Source organism: Peromyscus maniculatus, chromosome 1 (assembly GCF_049852395.1).
Source record: "Peromyscus maniculatus bairdii isolate BWxNUB_F1_BW_parent chromosome 1, HU_Pman_BW_mat_3.1, whole genome shotgun sequence".
NCBI lineage: Eukaryota > Metazoa > Chordata > Mammalia > Rodentia > Cricetidae > Peromyscus > Peromyscus maniculatus.
The window spans coordinates 14,719,854-14,728,514 of NC_134852.1; the positions used below are offsets into that span (position 1 = coordinate 14,719,854).

The 8,661-nt window shown below is 48.9% G+C and overlaps 1 pseudogene; it reads left to right on the plus strand.

The window, feature by feature from the left end:
* Positions 1-7,353: 7,353 nt before the first annotated feature.
* Positions 7,354-8,035, plus strand: LOC102912090 (GTPase HRas pseudogene; annotated as a pseudogene).
* Positions 8,036-8,661: the final 626 nt, after the last annotated feature.

Here is an 8,661-nt window from a genome sequence, read left to right on the forward strand (position 1 = left end):
ATGACCTGGTCCAATGAAGGGGAGCCACATCACATCAACAGATGTCTATGTAACAGACCCCTCCTGGGCAGGGTGGAGAATGTATAAGGCTTGCCCCTTCCAGAATAAATTGAGTTTGTGGCTCGTGTGTGACCTGACCTGGTGTCTGCATCATTGATGCTGCTCCTTCTCATCCCCTCCCCCGAGGGAGCCTTCAGGACACATTGACACACAACCTCATTGCATATTTAATGTATTACTTCTGCTCTGCCTGACATTTATTTCATTATTCCCTTGCAATTTATACAGCTTTAACTAGTTTAATGTAGTAGCCTTTTTAAAAACAACGCTTTAATGTTCACTGAAATCTTGGTTTTTCTTAAAGTTTTCCTCTGCTTTACATTCTTCTATGTCTTGTACTGGATTCTGCATTTTCCCCCCAATTTCTTTCACCTAATCATGAATCAGTTCCTTTGGTCTAGTCCTGAGCATTCTGTAGTGGATAACTATCCTACCTACCTATGACCTTGAAGTACCTGGCCCTTCGGAGTGGCCTCAGGGCTACCCTTAAAACTTGAGATGTACAATTGCCACTCTCTTCTCCCATGGGCTTGGATGCTGAGATGGACTCAGGCAGAACAACAGCATGGGACTGTAACTTAGCCTTCCAGGACCCTACCATAAATCTCCAGGGCTGCAACAAGTCTTCCTCCCTAATAAACTCCTTTACCCTTTAAGCAGCCTCCGTGGACTTCTCATAATAGTGTCCCTCTGTTTCTACTTAATCCACAAACTTATTTACTTTGTACAGTGAACTCACTAAAAAGCATCCAAAGCTATAGGTCTCTTTTTTTTTCTGGAGCTGAGGACCGAACCCAGGGTCTTGTACTTGCTAGGAAAGTGCTCTACAAGTGAACTAAATCCCCAACCCCTAGATCTCTTCTTAACATGAATAACCTTCAAATATTTTCATACATCTTGTCTGCTTTCTTATATTTCCAGCTTGAAATCTTACTGGCATGACAAATGCACTGTGTTCAAAGCCAAGTTCAACAGTCTCAGATGTCCTCATTTCCAATAACCCATGAATAATATTCTTTTTCAACAACACATATAAAGTACCTAGGACCTGGCATACTGACTTTATTTTCTCTAATTACATCCAACTTCCTTGGATGCTTATGTTTCCCTGGCATCTGGCTCAGCCATGCTGGAATGCACAGCATAGCACATGGCTGTTCATTCCCTCCCCCCACAAATGTCTCGTTCCTCTGTTTGTTCTGTCTCCGTGCACCACCACAGCTGTTGCCACCATATCAGGCCATAGCCTTTGAGGTTCCCCTTTACCATCCAGTTCCCTCCTCCTGTACTGTGCTGCTTGCTCTGCCCTCCCTTAACAAATCAGTTCTCCTTCAGTAAACTCTGCTACACCTGTTTCTCTCCCCCAAAACTTTTTCCAATATTCTCCGCTTGCTGTTCTAACTCAGCCAGCCTGCTGCTACTATTTTTCACTTCCACCCTCCTGCAGTGCCCTCTCCACGCTCTCGGGCATGAGGCACTGACATTTTGAGCCCAGCATCATGGCTGACAAAGCCCAACCACCCACCATGGCCAGGAACTGTCTTTACTATGATTTCTTACATGATGCTTATGCCATAAACTCTTATTTCAAGATTTTTAAGTTGATCATCTCACACAGCTTCCTGGGAAAAGTTTCTCTTTTTGTTAAAATGTTCCACCTATTCCGTGTGCATGGATGGAAATGTAGCCACAGTATGTTTGTTTTTTGACTGGTTTTTAATCTCTGAGTTTATATGTCCTGCGCATCTCGGTAACTGCTCAGCTATGCACACAACTAGCTCCTTGGGCTCAGGATTTGCCTCTGGGCTTTGCTGTATCTGATGTAATGACATAAAAAAAGTTGTTTTATGCTGTTCTACCTTATTATAAAGAAAAACAGCTAAGAAATTGGGTATGATTTAAAGTCTAAAACTTCTAACTCCAGATTTAACCTGCTCTGGAAAACACAACGTGGTCTAACACCACCTTACATGTGGTCTGCCACTAGCCTAATTAAGTACAGCCAGCCACGGGGGTAGACATCATTTTGACTAAGGTCAAAGACAGAGAGGTCATATGAGCTCACTGTCATCGTTGGTAAGGGTGACCACATGCAGATGGGTCCACCAGGAGATACTGGGTCTGCAAATTATTTTGGATTAAGCTAGTTTTCTGTATGATAATTCTTGTCCTGTAATAAAAACAAGGTTTATAAAAGATAATACTTAAAACAATGCTGGTTTAATGAGGTATTAAAGCTGCACCTCCATGCATGCATGTACAGGGATGTATCTTACCGAAGAGCCAGATTTTATAGCATAACAGAATTTCATTATTATTGATTTTTAAAACACTAAATAGTTTCCAATGTTGTGTGGGGCTTACATAGGCTGCAAAGAGGGTGCTGAGAGAAATTCAGATAAATAGAGCGTAAGCTGTAAGGTGTTTACACAGAGAGTGGATACAAATGGTGAGAAAGAAAGTTAGCTCAAGTTATTTATGCTAAGATAAGAAACTAAAAAACAAGAGATAGTGTCAGGACATAAACAACTTGTAAGTAGGGTGCCCTTTAAAATGATTGGTTTGTCCCTCCACCCCCTCCTAGGTTCTGAGGTTTTCTGGTATAAAAGAAGCTTACTGCCTATCAATAAAGGAGTTCTTGCTTGGCTTGACTCCCTGCTGCGTCTGATTATCTCTGGGTAAGAGGGAGGCTGGGAAATGGGCGAGCGGGGTGCACTTGCCTTTCCTTGGTTCCAGGCCACCTCTTCACAGGTGACCTAAGGTCCCGGTGGGGCAGGTCTCCACAGCTGGCGCCCTAAACGTGGGGCTTGAAGTACTTTGGCTGAGGCCAACCGGTCTTCCAGGGTAAGAGAAACCCTCAGTATAGGTAATGCTATTTTTCAAAAAAATCCCCAAGAGCCAGAGGGAAGCCAGGGAAGGCAAAGAGGACCAGGAGGGTGAAGAGACCAAGTTTAAAGTCACCCCGCCCTGCGCCTTATGATCCATATGCCCTGAAGGAGCAGGGCCCCCTGCCTTATGTCCTTGAAACAGGGGAATGCTCCTTGCCATATACTACCCTTAGAAGGCACCTATGTGCTGGGGTACCCATGACTGACTGGCCATCATCCAGGGATTGGGTGCCGGTGGCACAGGGCCCCAAGAACAGACCCTCCAGGCATTTCCCATTAATCTGGCCCCCGGCTCTAATAGGCCACAAGAATGGTACCCATGGGAGGCTAAAGACCTTAAGGAACTCCGCAAGGCAGTGGCAGAGGATGGGCCGAATACCCCTTGGTCCCAGACCCTACTGCAAGATATTATGTATAATCCTTGTGTCCCTAAGGATTGGCTGGACCTGGCTAAGGCTGTCCTCTCAAGCACCCAATATATCAAATGGTGCGCCCACTATAAGGAGGAATGTAGAGTTCGAGCAGAGGACAATCGAGCTGCTCAGCCCGCGATCCTGATTACTTATGGCATGTTGGCAGGAACTGCTGACGGGGACTCTACTGGAGTCCAGCAGGCCACGGTCCCAACACCATACCAAGACCAGGTGCGACAGGCAGAACAAGCAGCCTGGGGTAAGCTAGATGAAGGACCTAGAGAATCCCCCATAGCTGGAGTTAGGCAGAAGCCCGATGAGACCCTACCAGAATTTACAGACCGTGTCCAACAAAGCATTAATCACAAACTACCAACTGGACCCCTCTGGGACCAATTTATAAAGATTCTGGTCTGGGATGGAATGAATACAGAACACCGTGCTGCCTTCGCAGGGCTGAAAGAGACTTCCATGGGCCGGTGGGTGGTAGCCACACAAGAGCTAGGCACTCAGCATCACCAGAACCAGACGCTGGCCTTAGCGTTGCAATCCCAGACGGCTGCCCTGACTGAGGCTTTTTCACGGGCCCTGGCAACCCAGAGTCAGGGGACTGCGAAGCCTACGACCCGGGGGTCCTGCTTTAGATGTGGGCAAGAGAGACATTTTAAGCGAGAGTGTCCTCTGCAACAGCCTCCCAATGCCCCCCCTCCCAAAAAAAAGGCCTTAGGTCGGTCAGGAGAAATAAGGCACCCTACCACTCCCTGTCCTAGGTGTCGGAAGGGATATCATTGGAGAAAAGACTGTAGATCAAAGTTTGATAGCAATGGAAAGCCTTTAAACTAGAACAGGGGCACCCTCTAGCCCCATCAACCAAAGTAGGAGCCCCCTTAAGAGGGGCCAGGCACGGCCCTCCAGAGTGGCCCATGCCAAGTGGACTGTTCCCTTGACCCCAGGTCACCGCCCCAAGATGGGTGTTGTTATAGGTGGAAAAAGGTTCCACTTTCTAGTGGATACAGGAGTTGACAGGATAGTAATCCACCGGGAGGAGGCGCCCCCTCATTGGGACTTAGCAGCTGGACCCCAAATACTTGGGGTGGGGGGGAACACCCAGTCCTTAGAGACGGCTGCACTGCATAAATGGACCAGCCCAGATGGAAAACAGGGCAAGATAGGCCCGCTTGTGGCAGATAACCACACGGCCAACCTTCTGGGACAGGACATGTTATCCCAAACAGATGCAGTGCTCACCACTGACCATCGGGCCTTTTATGATGACATTTTGGAGGAAGAAGAAGCCCAAGGCAAGGGATGGGGAATAGAGAAGATAAAGGGTGAGGACTTCTTCACCCATTACAGGAATGACCCTAATAAGCCTACTTGGGTCTACCCCCAATCCTAAAGGCCACTGTCCCCTGGGTACCCCCTATTAGGTGGAAACCGGGTAACCCGATATGGGTGGAGCATTGGCCACTTACTAGACCTACGTTAGAGGTGCTTCAAATTCTAGTCAAGGAACACCTGGACCTTGGGCATGTGTGCCCTTCCATGAGTCCCTGGAATACACCTGTTTATGTCATCAGAAAGGCCTCTGGAGCCTGGCGTATGCTGCAGGACCTAAGAAGAGTAAATGAAAGGATGGAATTGGTGGGCACCCCTTTGAGGTCCCAGCCAGACCTGCTGAGTATGCCCTAGTGGTAATAGATGTTAAGGACTGTTTTTTCTCTATTCCCCTCCACCCAGACGACTGTTCTAAATTTGCCTTCTCAATTCCTTCCCTTAATTTTTCTCAACCTGATCAGTTTGAGTGGACTGTGTTAGTCACCCCAGGGAATGGCCAATAGTCCAGCTTTCTGTCAACAATACCTAGCCACCTTATTAGGACCCCTGTTAAGGAAGGATGGGTCACTTACCTATATCTATATGGATGACATTGTTTTGGGACATAGGGACCCCTCCCACTTGAAGATCTGCTATACAAAGTGCTAGAACAACTACAAAAAGGAGGATTCACAGTAGCCCCCAACAAAGTTTAGAGGGTGGCACCCTTTAAGATTCTTGGTACAGAACTTACTCTGACCTGAGCATGCCCACTCAAGCCCAAGCTGGATGTCCCTGCGTCCTTGACCCTAACTCAGTTACAGAGTGTTCTGGGAGAAATCAACTGGTTACTGCCATGGATTCCCATTTCCAAAGAGGATCTTGTACCCTTGTTCTCCTTGCTGAAAGGCAAGAACCCTCAGGATATCATTGTCCTCACACTTGAACATCAGGCCATTCTCCTGCAGATTCAGGAGACCCTTGATAAGGTCTCCCTAAAGAGATATTCTATTGATCTTCCCATCTCCCTCTGGTTATTCACAACTGCCACCCTAATTTCAGCGGTACTGGTACAGGAGGGAGAGCCTATTGAATGGGTCCACACCTTCCTGGGGAGCGCGCTGCGAGTGTATTCTCAGGCTGATCAGCTTGCAGATGCTATAATCAGAGGTAGAACACAAGCCCAGAGACACTTTGGAATTGACCCTTAATCTATTGTCTTCCCTTTTCGGATGGCTGATGTGGAAGGGCTTTCCAGAGCTAATGCCCGGCTCACACTCTCACTTGAAGGGTTCTTAGGGTCCCTTGGCTGCCATTATGGGCCTTCCCCATGGACAGTCATGCTCTGGAGACTCCCGTTAAAACTTCCTCAACTAGTAGACAGGCCCGGCGGCGGCCCGCAGGGGTAGACAGGCCCAGTGGTGGTGGCTGACAGGGACATACAGGCCCGGCGGCGGCCGGCAGACACATACAGGCCTGACAAGCAAAGGCAGGTAGGCCCACGGCGGCAGCTGGCAGAGGTAGACTGGCCCAGCAGAGGCAGGCAGGCCTGGAGTGGAGGCAGGCAGGCACAGCAGGCGGCGGCGGCAGAAACACAGTCGCAATAAAGACCAGAAACAGAGCTATTACCCACTGAAGAGCTAGTGAAAACTTCCTCAACTGTTCCCATCAGAACTCATACAAGATGCCCTTCATGTGTTCACAGATGGGGCAGAGCAGGCTCCAGGGGCTTGCAACATAGGTTCCCTCACATACCTGTTAAAGATCTCAAAAAAATAATACATACATGCAAGGCCTGCCAGCCCTTTCTCAGAGTGCCTCCCTACAGACACCAAGGGTCAACCCTAGAGGGCTGAAGCCAAATGTCCTTTGGCAAACTGATGTTACTCATTTCTCGCCCTTTGGCAAACTTAAGTACAGTTTTGTATCAATAGACACCTTTTCAGGGGTCTGCTGGGCCACAGCCCACACGGGAGAAAGGACCAAACATGCACATTTCCATTTCCTTCAATGTTTTGATACTGGGCCTCCCATCACAAATTAAAACAGATAATGGACCTTGCTTCACCAGCAGGGCCATGACAGAGTTCACTGAGCAATGGCATACAAAACACACCACAGGAGTCCCCACAATCCTCAAGGGCAGGCAATCATCGAAAGAAACCACCAATGCCTTAAAGAACAGCTTTTAAAACAAAAAGGGGGAGTAACCCCCCATATCCAGTTACATCAGGCCTTATTCACTATTAATATTTTGAATCTGTCCAAAGGAGCCAATGAAACGAGATTTCAAAAACATTGGGGTCAATCAAACCCCAAACCTCAGAATCAAGTACAATGGAGGGGCCCTCTAACACTTCAGTGGAGGGGACCAGATCCCCTGCTTACTATGGGGAGGGGGTATGGTTGTATCTTCCTCTTTGGAGAAACAGCCCCAATCTGGCTCCCAGCCAGAAATCTAAAATTTCTTCCCACCCCTCCACAACAGGAAGCTGCCCAAGGTCAGGTTGACTAACAAGAAAAAAGTAACATAGGTTTGTCAACCCTTTCTAAAGGCACCCCCTTTTACAAACACAGGGAGTTAACCCCAGAGCCAAATGTCATCTGATAAATAGCTGTTAGCACCCATATTCAGTTATTCTGCACCCTGAGACCATCACACTCTGGCCTCAGGGCTACAAGGACACTCGCATCGGGACCCAATCAGGGCCTTCTGCTCCCCAGCCACTCCTTCATGCCCCTTGTGGGGCAGGAGCTCTGGAGTGACAGTCCCTACAAAAAATGATGACAGAATACAGGCTTGTGGTGGTGGTTGCCGGAGGTGTGGGACAGAGTGCCCTGACCATCCAGCTGATCCAGAATCATTTTGTGAATGGATATGACCCCACCATAGAGGATGTCTATGGGAAACAGGTGGTCATCACTGATGGGGAGGCATGTCTGCTGGACATCCTAGACACAGCGGGTTGGGAGGAATGTGATGCTGTGAGGGACCAATGCATCCACACAGGGGAGGGAGGGTTTCCTCTGTGTGTTTGCCATCAATAGCACCAAGTCCTTTAACCACATCCATCAGTACAGAGAGCAGATCAAATGGATAAAGGACTTGGATGATGTGCCAATGGTGCTGGTGGGGAACAAATGTGACCTAGCTGCTCGTACTGTTAAGTATTGGCAGGTCCAGGACCTTGCAGCTATGGCATCCTCTACATCGCAATATCAGCCAGGACCCGGCAGGGTGTGGAGGATGCCTTCTACACACTTGTACGTGAGTTTCGGCAACACAAACTACGGGAGCTGAACCCTCCTGATAAGAGTGGCCCTGGCTACATGAGCTGCAAGTGTGTGCTACTGTGACATCGGATGGCGGTACTCCAGCTGATGGTGGTCCTGCTCTTCCTGGCTCCTGCTACAGCCCAGAGATCTCGTTCCCACACCACCGCTGCCCCCACATCCTTCTGCCTCCCTATCTTCCCTACAGCAGCCTCTGACACCCACCCCAGGAGAACTCTACCACCTGCTTCCAGTATCTGCTACCACTTCCCAGGGCCCTACTACTGGCTCCTCGACGTCCTCGGAGCCTGGGGACAATGGTGACTATACTGAGATGGCCTTTGGTGTGGCCACACCCCACCACCATAGACCAACCTGCTCTTACACTGCAGCCCTCGCACGCACAGCCAATGGCGAAAGCAATGTCCAGCACCCCGGGGCTGGGGCTGAAACTTTCTTTGCTGCTGCTGCTGCTGCTGCTGCTGCTGAGGGAAGCCCCACTGGACCTCTACTTCTCATTGGATGCTTACTAAGAAAGGCTGTATGTGGACCAGCCAGATGGCATACCTCTGCTCTATGCTCCTGAAGAAGTCCCCAGCTTTCACTCGAGCCAGCATCTTTCCGCACATGGCTGCATGAGGACATTCATGAGGACACTGACCTTTTCTACCTCAACCGAAAGCCTGGACCACAGTTCCTGGGAACCGCTC